The sequence below is a fragment of the Panthera tigris genome, chromosome B1, assembly GCF_018350195.1.
Source record: "Panthera tigris isolate Pti1 chromosome B1, P.tigris_Pti1_mat1.1, whole genome shotgun sequence".
NCBI classification, from domain to species: domain Eukaryota; kingdom Metazoa; phylum Chordata; class Mammalia; order Carnivora; family Felidae; genus Panthera; species Panthera tigris.
In genome coordinates, this window is record NC_056663.1 from 162,292,050 (window position 1) to 162,305,024 (window position 12,975).

General features: G+C 42.6%; 2 long non-coding RNA genes and 1 other non-coding gene across 4 annotated transcripts; 1 reads left to right on the plus strand and 2 right to left on the minus strand.

Annotated features, from left to right (window-relative positions):
* Positions 1-4,222: 4,222 nt before the first annotated feature.
* Positions 4,223-9,080, plus strand: LOC102962486. 2 transcript variants are annotated; one of them, XR_444062.3, is made up of 5 exons: positions 4,223-4,567; positions 4,773-4,854; positions 6,566-6,700; positions 7,321-7,451; positions 8,130-9,080. It is a non-coding gene; the product is annotated as an uncharacterized LOC102962486 (long non-coding RNA). The 2 variants fall into 2 exon arrangements; XR_006216368.1 differs by having other exon boundaries at positions 4,223-4,416.
* A 1,129-nt stretch (positions 9,081-10,209) lies between these two features.
* LOC122237743 lies at positions 10,210-12,975 on the minus strand. The gene is made up of 3 exons (XR_006216369.1): positions 12,884-12,975; positions 12,475-12,612; positions 10,210-11,592 (listed from the first exon to the last, which is right to left on the minus strand). It is a non-coding gene; the product is annotated as an uncharacterized LOC122237743 (long non-coding RNA).
* Positions 12,074-12,195, minus strand: LOC122238278. Its single transcript, XR_006217223.1, has one exon. It is a non-coding gene; the product is annotated as a small nucleolar RNA SNORA26 (small nucleolar RNA).

A 12,975-nucleotide genomic window follows, 5' to 3' on the forward strand; every position in this document is an offset into this window, starting at 1 on the left:
CTAGCACCTACTGGCTGCAGAAATTTGACCTCCCAAAACCTTAGCTTTATCGCCTGAAAAATGAGGTAACAGTATTTACCTTATAGTATTGTTATGATCATTAAAAATAACAAATGCAAGTGTGAGAGCTCTCATAGATGCTCAGTGGTAACTATTATCTATTATTCATCATAGTGTCTCTCGAAGGCCTCTCTCAGGGCCCCTCGCAGAGTAGGTTCTCCACAAATACTCGTTGCCCCAGTGGAAATGTAGACTGCCAGCAAAGCCCTGTGCTATACTCAAGTCTGGAAATTGAAGACAAATTAAAATAACCATCACAGGAGGTACCTGGGGGGCTCAGTCAGTTCAGGGTCCAACTCTTGATTTCAGCTCAGGTCATGATCTCATGGGTCGTGAGTTCGAGCCCTGCAATTGAACTGTCAGCACAGAGCCTGCTTGGGATTCTCTCTCTCTCTCTCTCTCTCTCTCTCTCTCTCTCTCTGTCCCTCCCCTGCTCACACACACATTCTCTCTCTCTCTCTGTCTCTCTCTCTGTCTCTCAATAAATAAATAAACATTAAAAAAATAAAATAAAATAGCCATCACACTACTATAAAACAAAAGACATTAAAAAAGAAAGTTTTCAAATTCAAGCATTGTAGGGAGAAATAATACATCTACTGTAAAAAGTAACACCTGAAGTACATAATAAGTACATGTGCATCATTTTATGTCACAAGACTGGTGGAATAAACAGGACAAAATGGTTTGAGGAATTCCTTACACACAGGAGCCGGATCTGACTCAGCCTTCTGATGGCAGGTGTAAGGGCAAACTCTCTCAAACACAGCTGTGACAGCCCAGAAAAGACCTCTAAAAGAGAATTAAGTGTGACCTTGGACCAGAACAGATAGTAAACTACATGTAATGGTGCTACCGCAGGCATCTTTTCATATGATTTGGGGCTACATATTTTATGGTGTCTCATCATGGGAAATGTCTCCCAAAGCATATTTTCATTGCTAAAAGTGCAAGGTCAAAAGAGCTGGGTGTCTTACCTACATGTGGGAAGATGTGTTTTGAATTGCTAAAATGCGATTATACACAGATATTTTTGAAGAGCAGTCCAGCAATAAACTCAAAATGGCCTGTCTGATACGGAGGATCTGGTATTGGGCTCTGGATGTCTTCCAAAGCAGTACTATCAACAGGACCTCCCATGGGGATGGAAACGTTCTGTATCTGTGCTGTCCAATTTGGTGGTCACTAGCTACATGGCTAGTTAGATCAAATTTAATTAAATCAAAATTTCAGTTCAGTGATGTACTATAAAGGGTCATTATACAGCAAATAGTAATGAAGACTGGGTGGTCTTGATGCAAAGATAGACAAAGCAAATGGATCAAACACAATAGCAGTGCAAAATAAGTCTACACATGGCTACCTGATTTATGACACTGCAAGTGGGGAAAATGATCTTTTATTTTTTTTTAATTTTTTTTAACGTTTATTTATTTTTGAGACAGAGAGAGACAGAGCATGAACGGGGGAGGGGCAGAGAGAGAGGGAGACACAGAATCTGAAAGAGGCTCCAGGCTCTGAGCGGTCAGCACAGAGGCCGACGCGGGGCTCGAACTCACGGACCGCGAGATCATGACCTGAGCCGAAGTGGGACGCCCAAACGACTGAGCCACCCAGGCGCCCTGAAAATGATCTTTTAAATTAACACGTTGGATTAATTGGATATCCACATGGAAAAAAAAGCATCTGGATCTACTTCTAAATCCCACCACTTACAACAGTCAATTCCAAATAGTTTACTGTTCTTAATGGGCAAATTAAAATAGTAAAATTTTTAGAAGAAAACACAGGAGAAATCTTAATGACCTGGAGTAAGCAAAGACTTCTTACATCAGAAACAGTCAACATAGAAATCAACAAACTGGAAGATTACAATGAAGAACTTGTTTATTTCTCAAAAGACTTCATTTACTAAAAGAATGAAAAGAAACCCAGAATTGAAGAAGATATTTGCAACACATATACCTGACAAAGGATGCATACAAGAAAACCGCTTACATATCAACAGACTGTGGTATATGTGTCCAATGGAACACCACTCAGCAATTAAATAGATTACTGACGTATGCAACAACATGGAATGAGAAATACAGTATGCTGAGTGAAAGCAGGCTTACACAGGAGTACACACTGTTCAATTCCAGGATTATGAAATTTTGAAACACATAAAGCTATATAGTGGAGAATAAATCAGAATGGAGGTTGTGCCCAGGAAAGTGGAAATGAAGATTAACTGGGAGGAGGCATAGAACTCAAGACTCACTTGCTCAAAACTCAGCAAATATACAATAAAGATTTGTGAATTTAATTTCACATAAGTGATATACAGGCTAAAGTATTTAGAGGACATGTATTGCTATCTGCAATTTACTTTGAAATGCAACAACATTCAGATGGATAAAGGATAGAAATGTAATAAAGCATGTTTCATAAAATGTTATTCATAGAATCTATATGGCAGATTTATGTATGTTCATTGTAAAATTCTTTAAACTTTGCTAAGTATTTGAAATTTTTTTGTAATCAAACGTTAGGAAAAATACAAATAAAAAAGACACTCAGCTGACAAAAATGAGTAAAATTTTAACAGACACTTCATAAAATTATAAACAACTAATAAACATATGTAAAGGTGCTCAACCTCCTTAATCATCAGGGAGATGCACATTAAACTCGCATGAGACATGATTATCATCCACCAAAATTGCCAAAATGAAAAAAGATGAAAAATACCAAGTGTTGATGAGAATGTGGAAAAGATGGGACTGTCATATTTTGCTGATAGGAATGTAATTGGTGTACTTTGGAAAAGTTTAAAAATATCTAAATTTGAACACGGCACAACCTATGGCCCAACATTTCCATTTCTAGGTATATATCCAAGAGTAATGCATTCATCATGTTCATCAAAAGATTTCTATTACAATGTCCATAGCAGCAATATTTTTAATAGCGCCAAAATATACCCTATTCCAATGTCTATCAACAATTGGGCAAATTGTGGTGTATTCACACAGTGAAATGCAATACAGCATCCTCATGAACAAACTATAAATGTAGTTAACGTATGGATGAACCTGATGAACATGAAAGTGAGTTAAAGAAACTAGACATAAAAGATTACATGCCGTAATGGACCCCTTTGTATAATGTACAAACACAAGGTTGCTACTCTACTGACCACTTAAACAATTCTAAGGATAGTGGATAACTCTGAGCAGGGAAGGAAGTGGTTAGTGATTAGAAACACTTCTGGGATGCTGGTTACATTGTTTCTTGAGCTGGCTGCTAGTGTGATCTATTTGTGAAATTTTAGCAGGCTGCACATTTATGATTTGTGTACTTACCATAGATATGTCATATTTTGATAAAAAGCAGCTTCTGCCAGAACCTGTGGACAACACAGGGCCACAGAAGGATTGACATTTGAGAGACCTGAGAAGGATTTGAGACATGATTAGATTTGCATTAGAAAGTTTAATCCTCGGCTTTGTAGAGGATAGCAAGGAGAGGAGCTAAGGGGCTGTTTGTAGAAGTAATCCAGGCAAGCAAATACGAAGGCGTGAATTAAAGTAGGGCAATAGGGCTGACAAGGACAGTAATAGTACCTACTTCACCGGGGCTCTTCTGATGAGTTAATGGGAAGGCACAATGGGTTTAATTATTGTTCCAAATCAAACAAACAAATCAATGCTCCTTGCATACCATGCAGAGCAAGATATAAGGTATTCGGATTAGAAAGCTTTAAGGGAAACATCTTAATTAGTCCATGCAACCTTGCCTTCTTTCAAGCACAGGTAAAATCACCTCCCTGCCTAAGACCGGATAGTGTGGAGTACAGAGTAAATGGCCGAGGTAAGGAATACCACGGAACATGTCAGAACCTGAGCGTGACCTGTTCCTATGGTGCCCCAGGTAAAGGGTTAGGACCATTCGGGCGCCTGAGCTCCAGCACCTGGAACCCAGCGCTACTGTAGGCGTTTCCCTTCCTCCCAACCCACTCAGTTCAGAGGTGGGGCCATTGAAGGGGGCGGGCATTCCGGTCGAGGGGTGGAGTTGGGGCCAGAAAATATGCCAATGGGACGCGAGCTTTCCCATGGTTAGCCAATTGAACGCGCCCTGGGACCGCCCCCATCCGCTGATTGGCACGACGAACCTCCCAGGAGTCTTGTGTCTCGCGAGAGTCCCGGTTTTCGGCGGTGCTTTGTCAATTGGTCTGGCGCCTCCGACACTTGGAGCCTTTTGCCGGGTCGAGGCTGAGTGGGGGGCTGTCTGGTGTCGTGGGTACGGCCAGGGACCTTGACGAGGCGCAGGCTGGGAGCTGCGTCTCCTCCCACCCTGGAGCCCGAGGCCCAGGTGAGGCGCGGCCCGGGCACTGGGTTCTCGGGCTGGACCTTTACCTGCCTTCTCCTCCGCCAGAGCGGAGATGGACTGGCAGAGACGCTCTGCTGCCACTTGGCAGAAGGACGCCGTGGTAGGAAAGCGAGACCCGATTAAGCCCTGCCAGGTACTGACTCACTCCACCTATGTGGAAGGGTGTGCAACCTTGAAAGGAACATTTGGATTAAAAATAGTGGGTGAACTTGTGGTTCTAATGCTAACGCCCTTTTTAGTTCATGGAGTATACAGTACAGTATACTATGCTTCTAGGGTTTAACCGCCTTAAGTGTCCCAGCCCGTTTTTAACACGTGCTTTTTCTGCTAATTTACAGAGTTCAAGTGGAGTCACACTTACATTTTGAACTTCGTTTCTAATGCAGACACTTAAAGCAGCTCTATTCACCTCCCAAAAAGGTAATGCGGATTCCTCCAGTAAAGGAGCATGTCAGTATTTATTGAATTCTTGTGCTTGTCAAAAACCACAACATTATCTGTGTTTTCACTGAAGGAAAAGCACTGCCAAAAAAGCGGGGGGCCTGGGGAGATGGGGAGGCAAAGGAGGATTGGGAAGCAAATACTTAACCCTATAGATACCGGAATTTTCACCCACCGGTGTGAAAGTTTGTAGAAAATAATTGTTGGTGAGGATATGGAGGAATTGAAACCCTTGTGCATTGCTTGTGGGCATGCAAAATGGTGTAGGTGCTTTGGAAAACAGTTTGATGATTTCTCAAAAAATGAAACACAGAGTTACCATATGATCTGGCAATTCCACTTACTGGTATATACCCCAGAAAACTGAAAGCAGACACTCAGTTACTGGTACATCCATGTTCACAGTAACATTGTTTCTAATAGCTGAAGGGTAGAAACAACCCAAGTAAATGTAGAAAGGAATGGATAAACAAAATGTGTATATACATGCAATGGAGTATTTAGTCAACCTTAAGGAGTCAGTAATACCTGCTACAACATAGGAGAATCTTGAAAACATGCTAAGTGAAATAAGCCAGACACAAAGACAAATACTGTATGATTCCACCGATATGAGGAACTTAGTCAAATTCATAGAGACAAAAAGTGAAACAGAGTTTACCAGGGTCCAGGGAGAGGAGAGAATGGGGAGTTACTATTTAATAGGTACAGAATTTCCGTTTGGGATGATGGAAACGTCCTGGAAATGTGATGGTTGTACAACATTATGAATGCAAGTAACGCCTCTGAATTACACACTTAAAAATGGTTTATGGCCTGTATATTTCACCATACACACACACACACACACACACACACACACACACACGGCAGAACTCATCAAATACAGTCTATATTTGCAACCAATCATTGGATAACTTTAATTCCAGCATTTGGGTTGTACACACATAATTTGTGAAACCTTTCAAGTTTTGATTTGAGAACTAAATGAGAGAAATTCATGTTCAAAGCTTACAAGATGCTGTTTTTCAGTGTATGTGTGTTGTTTTAAATTCTGAATATACTAGATAGTATGTGCAGGATGAATATAGGTAACGATGTTTAAATGTTAGAATTCCTAAACACTCAACTACATACATTGTATTATACACACTGGAGACAACCAAATCTATTCTCATTATGTACTTGGAAATAAACTATTTTGATATCTTACATTTGACCTATCAATCAACATCATTAGAAAAACCATAATTTCAGGGCACCTGGGTGGGTCAGTTGGTTAAGCATCTGACTCTTGGTTTCAGCTCAGGTCATGATCCCATGGTCATGAGATCAAGCCCCCATCAGGCCCTGGGCTGAGTGTGGAGCCTGCTTAAGATCCTCTCTTTCCCTTTGCCCCTCCTCCCTGCTCGTACTCAAAATAAATAAACTTAAAAAAATAAAGTGTTAAAAACAAACAAAAAAGCCCCATAATTTCAAACTAGCTCTTTCTAAACATACAGCCAAGACAAATGGCATCTTCCATACTGTTATTAGGATGGATTTTATCTTAGGGTTTTTTTGGGGAGGTGGGGAGGCTAAATGCTCCCTGCGCATAGTTCATATATTTCAAATACCATTTTCTTAGCCATTCGACAAGTAAGAAAATGCTGATTTATTTTCTCCCCTTTTGTATATGGGAAAATACAAGGTGTTCAAGCTGAGATGGTATATATATGATGCTGAAACCTTCATCAACTCCTCCAAAGATTGTTTGCACTCTTCTGTTTGGACTGTTTTTCCATGTGTGGCTTGTGAAATCACAGGAGGAGTGACTGTTGCCCAGGTACGTGTTTAGCTGGCACAGCAGTGCTTTCCAGGTTGCCCACTAACCTTGTGAGTACATGTGAATAGAATTATTCTTTTTTCCACCATCAAAATGAGTGACCGTTATTTAGAGCAACCAATTCATGTTAAGTTTTGTGTAAAGTTAAATAAATCTGCAAGTGAGACACTTGAGATGTTAAAAGTAGTTTATGGTGAAGAAGTAATGTCGGGAGCAAGAGTTTTTGACTGGCACAAAAGGTTTAAAGAAGGCAGAGATGATATCCATGGTGATGTGAAAAGTGGCTGTCCAGTTATCCACAGAACACAGGAAAACATTGAGAAGGTCAGAAATCGGGTTGGCTCAGATAGCTGAAAAGTGAAATGTAGACTAAGAAACAAACTCATGCTGAAAGAAAACTTGCACATGAGGAAAGTTTCTAGGAGGATTATATCTCATTCTGTTGTGGTTCAGGACCCTGCCGAGGCCAAACGATAACAGAGCTGCACATGAACCTGACACTTGGGTATATATTCAGGGCACAATCCTACATACAGTTTAGTTTCACGGGTCTTGGAGTAACTTGTATCTGAATCTCAAGTGAGCTGAGCTTTTTCAAACGTGTTCCGTTGGCTTTGTAGGTACATGATTTGAGCAGAGTCAAACCTGTGGAGCTGAGTGTGACAAAGGAGAGAGCGTGGAGCCTAGAGGTTTATTGGGAACCTGGCCCTCTGTTACCGCAGTACCTAAATTTCTACCTTGTCTTTTCAGGGTGAGCTCATTTGAATAATCAGTAGGTTACCTACAGTCTGGGCAGTTAAACTTTCAACAGGGAGCTGGACATCAGTGTTACTCTGTATGGAAATACTTCATGTTATTTTTTTAATGTTTATTTATTTTTGAGGGAGAGAGTGTGAGCGGGGCAAAGAGACAATGGGGGGACAGAGGATGCAAAGCGGGCTCTGCACTGACAGCAGTGAGCCCGATGCGGGACTTGAATTCATGAACCGTGAGATCATAATCTTAGCTGAAGTCGGATGCTCAACCAACTGAGCCTCCCAGGTGCCCCTTTATGGTACTGTTTCAACAACGATAAGAAAAGAATGGCCATTTTTAGGCAGAAATATTCAGACGTGTAATAATGGAATTTTTGTGGTGGGAGATTGAGGTCAGATGTTGGAAACTGGAATTCAAATCTGTCAGCAAGAATGAAACAGAAGAGGCTGTAGGAATAGTGGGCAGTTTTAGTAAAAATATACTCTTCCCTTCCACTCCCCCCACCCCCAAATCAGGACCTGATTTTGGTCAAAAGCCCACAAAACTTTCTATTCTTTATGTAATCTAAATTTTGGTTTCAAATGGACTCTTACATATAAACTGTTTGGGTCTGGAATTTGGTATGAAGGGTAGACAAATAGAGTTCAATTTTGTTCCTAACTTCTTTCACCAGAACGAGATTCCACGCTTCGAGTTTTGAAAGGCATGACGACAATTAGCAACGTATGAATAACAACATACACAATCTCTTCATCAACAACAAGGAACTGCATTCTGACCTTCACATTGTCTACGTGTGCTACTGAGCGTGGGGTCATATCCTAAGCTTCAGCTCTAATAAGCATTCATCAAAGGGAAGGTATGATCTTGGATATTCAGTTGGCCACAAATAGCTTTAAGTACATTATGGTCAAGTCCAACGGTAGCTTTGCTGAAACATTAATAGAAAAGCACTGGTAATTCATGTCAGAATGAGATACAAAATAATAGGTGAAAAATGATTTCACATAAAAGAAATTTTGATAAACCTAGAAAACAATTTATTTTTGTCCATTAACATTAGCATTTTAAAGAGCTACTTGAATCACATGTTGTTCCTTCCCATAAGAAGAGATTTTGAGTACAACAGGATGAATTTCTCATTGAGAAACTTGTTTTTGCCCCAATTTCCTTCTAGTCTCCAGTAGGACACTGTCATCATTCAGTATTGGTATTGTAGCAACTTAGATGCACCAAATTGCAACATATAGGGCTTAAGTCAGAGCCCCATGGCAGTGACTCTGAAAAGACTAGTTTTGTTATACTATTAAGGGTTTTTTGTTGCTGTTTTAAAAGACTCCCAGAAATCCAAATTTACATTTTGTGGAACATGAGCCAAAACTAATTGAGGTTGTTATGGAAAAATGGTCTCATTTTAATGGTCTATATTACCTCTGGGACCCTGCTGGTCAAAGCTGTGTGGCCCACGAGGCAAAAATTAGAATGATGTTTTTCATATTATCTTAATTTTTTATTACTGACTTTGTTACAGCTTGATCTTTGGAGGTGCTTTGTACTGTGTAAATGAAATTTACTGAAAATGTACATAAATAACTGACGTCCCAATACACCATAAATTGATTTTTATATTAGTGTTGATCATCTGTGTTGTTTTATGAGGCATTTGCTAATCCTCCATATTTTAGCCACCTGCCCATGTCTCTTAATGGTTTTCATCTAAATAAAGTTTAACTTCATTGCCATACCTCAAATTTTTTAAAAATCGACTAATGGATAGATAAGATCTAACCCCCCTGACCCGCAGACCCATAACCCATAATAAAAACACAGCGTAGGAGGCAATGTGGTGAGGTTCCAGCTCCAGCTAGACTTGTGATCTGAAGCTTTCAGTCTAAAGTATTAGTTACCAGAGGCTAGCTACTGCAACCAATTACAAGCTCGGTGGCTTAGAACAGAAGTTTATTCTGTCAGTTTTTGAGCCCCAGAAATCAAGTATATGCTCTGGGGAGGAGGGGGTCAGTTGCTTGAGTCTCCCAGTTTCTGGCGGCTGCCAGCCTTACCTAGCCTGAAGTTGTATCTACATCATCTTCAAGGCCAAAATCAGATTTTTTTAAATAGTTATTTTTGAGAGAGAGAGAGTGAGCAGGGAAGGGGCAGAGAGGGAGACACAGAATCCGAAGCAGGCTCCAGGCTCTGAGCTGTCAGCACAGAGCCGAGGTGGGGATCAAACCCATGAACCGTGAGATCATGACCTGAGCCAGTCAGTTGCTTAACCAACTGAGCCATGCAGGCATCCCTAATCTCTTTCTACTTGTCTTCACACAGCCTCCTCCTTTGAGCATGGAATCTTCTGCCTCCCTCTTACAAAGGCATTTGTGATTAGATTTAGGGCTCACAGATTATCTAGGATAATCTTCCCATCTCCAGATTCCTAATCTAATCACATCTGCAAATCACCTTTTCCAAATACAGTAACATTTACAGGTTTGAGATTAGGACTCGGTTATCTTTGGGAGTCATTATCCAGTCCACTATCCCATAGATTTTTCTCTTCTGTAAAACACCCTATAACCTCTAGAACAGCACTGCCAATGAAACTTTCTGTAGTGATGGATATATTCTGTATCTGTTGCTAGTACAGTAGCTTCTAGCCACTTGTGACTGAGCATTTGAAATGTGGCTGACACAACTGAGGAGCCACATTTTTCATTTTATTCAGTTTTGATTTAAACTTAAATAGCCCCATGTGACTAATGGCTATCACACCGGACAGTGTCTATAGTTCTAAATCCTGGTCTCTGTGGCACCTTAAAAAAAATGAGTTCCCTATTTTTCCGCACTGTTTCACTGCCTGGCTTAAGACTACTTACATTTTTCACCCAACTACACACACACACACACACCCCCACATCATCTCCTTCAGGCTTTTTATCATCAGCACTCCCTGGCCAGCCCTGTCTGAACTTATAAATGTCCTCCAGTCAGTGCAAATACATGTACTTCCTATCCCCCCTCCCACTTTTTCCCCTCTAGCAATTTTGGTCTTCTAACACATTTGTTGTGTAAATTACCTAAAAATCACAAGGCTGGGTTTTACAATGTAATAGGTAATATTAAAAAATGCAATTTAGATACAAAGGCTGCAACAGTGTTATGAAATAAGCATTAAGAGGGATTCCAAGGTGGGGATGCCCGGGTGGCTCAGTGGGTTCAGCATCCAACTCTTGATTTCGGCCCAGGGCTGTGGGATCAAGGCCCGCGTGGAGATCCGAGCTAGGCATGGAAAGTGCTTGAGAATCTCTCCCCATCTGCCCCTCAAAAAAAAACAAAACAAAACAAAAAAAAAACTCCAAGGTTTATATTAATTATCTTTATTTAAAATTACTGGAAAATGAGCTATTTACAGACAATCAGGGCAGGTCAGAAGGAAGAACTAGCTGATACTAGGCTCTGTTCATCTTGCTACAGTTACATTTCTCCCCATACAAAACCTTCCCCCATCACTCCAGTGCAATACTTTCAGTTCTAACAATCTAGCACCATCCTGCCCTTTAAATCCCCCCTTCATAGCCGTTCTGCTCATTCATCAAAACCACCTAACATGCTGACAGATGCTCCCTTTGTGCCAAATTGCAACTTCTGTAGGTTCAATGTAACTAAATACTATGAAGAGCTTATATTCTTAATACCTCTGTGCTCTCCCCTGACCAAACTGGCCTCATCTGTTTCAGCATTTCTACAGTTACACTACAACATGAAATGCCAAGAGAGGGAAGTAACTTTCCAAGAGGTCACATAGCCAGAAAGTTACATGAGGATCCGTGTTCAGGGCTACACATGTGACAGGACCTTGAGTCAGTACCTAACCTGTGGTTGCTTCATCTGTAAAATGAGAGCACAGCGTCACCTTCACAAAGTTGTAAGAACTAAATGACAAGATGAGAAATCGAACACCTGCTGTGCTGCCCTCACTGCCAGCGCTGTCCTGCACTGGATACATGGTTGCTACAAGTGAAAGAATATTTGACCTCATTAGAGGCATGTATATGTTGTAAACTGCAGAGTTGGGATAAATCAGTTAAAATACCAGCATTAGAGTATTCCAGCTTCCATGGCTTGTGCCTGTAGTTTTCAACCTACAAAAAAGAAAAATTTTCAAATGACCTTTTACATTTTAAACAGAAAGCAAATTTTGAGGTACATTCTTTTCAGTTTGTCTCAAAGGTGGCGCAGGAAAAAGCCTTGTATGCACTGTTCCAATACCCAGGTTTCTCACCTTTAAAAATAAGCTGCCCTTGGGGCACCTGGGCGGCTCAGTTGGTTAAGCATGGGGGTCAAGATTTTGGCTCAGATCATGATCTCACCATTTGTGAGCTTGAGCCCCACTTCCGGCTCTGCGCTGGCAGCAGAGAGCCTGCTTGGGATGTTCTCTCTCTTTCAAAATAAATAATCGTCAAAAAATAAATAAATAAATAAATAAATAAATAAATAAATAAATGGCATCTCTGAAGGTATCGTCAAAACTAAGGTTAAGGTTAAATTTATCACTGTGCTATTATTAACCGTATAAAAATATCACAAAGGTGCTGAAACTTCAAGAAAAATTTCCTCTGGTTCTGCTGTGACTCCAGACAGGATCCAGAGAGGAGTTTTACAGTCTCGTCCCCGGGTTTTATGGAGACTTACTTTACCCTTCTGTGTTAGCCTCTTAAGGCACTGCGTCAACCTTAAAAGGGCACAGGAAAGGGCGGTCTGGGGTTTTACAGGCTTCTCTACGACCCCTGCTCTCCTCTCCCGACAACACCCCCTGCACCTCAGCGGTTTCCAGGGCCAAGTCCGAAAACCCACCGGAAGCAGTTGTCCTGCGGGGGGTGGGGAGCCGGGAACTTACATGCCCTCTATCCGAAGGGGCAGCCAATTGGGGGGCCTTGGAACCAAGCACGTGGGAAACCCCGGTCGCCATTGGCCACGTGCTCCGGGCCGAGCGCCTCGCTTTTCCCTCCAGGACGGGGACATACCTGAGCCTGTAAGTCAGGCCGCTGCAGCCCCGCACACGTCGGAGACCGACTCCGCAGGCCCCGGGTCGGGCTCCCGGATTCGCAGGCGGGGGCCGGGCCCCGAACCCGCCGCAAAGCAGCCGCCACTGCGGCCGCGCCCTGGGGGAGCAAAGCGCAAGATGGTTAGGGCGCCCGGGCCTGCCCACGGGGAAGCCTCCCGGCGGCTCTGCGCGGCGTCTGTGCCTCGCGCGGCCCCGGGACGGGCTGGACCGCCCGCCCCCCGGGCCGCCGAGGGCTGCTCTACCCCTCCGTTCTGGCCGCCGGGAGCAGCGGAGCTCCGGGCGGGCAAAGCTCGAGGGGACGCGGGGCGAGCGCAGCCCCACCCGGGCCCGGAGGCCTGGCACCCTCCCCCATGCCCACCGACACTTACGGCTCAGCTCCGCGGGACTGAAGCCGACGCCTCGCGTGCGGCACAGAGAACCCGGCGGTGGCGCGGCGACGAGGTCGGCGGCGCAGCGGGAG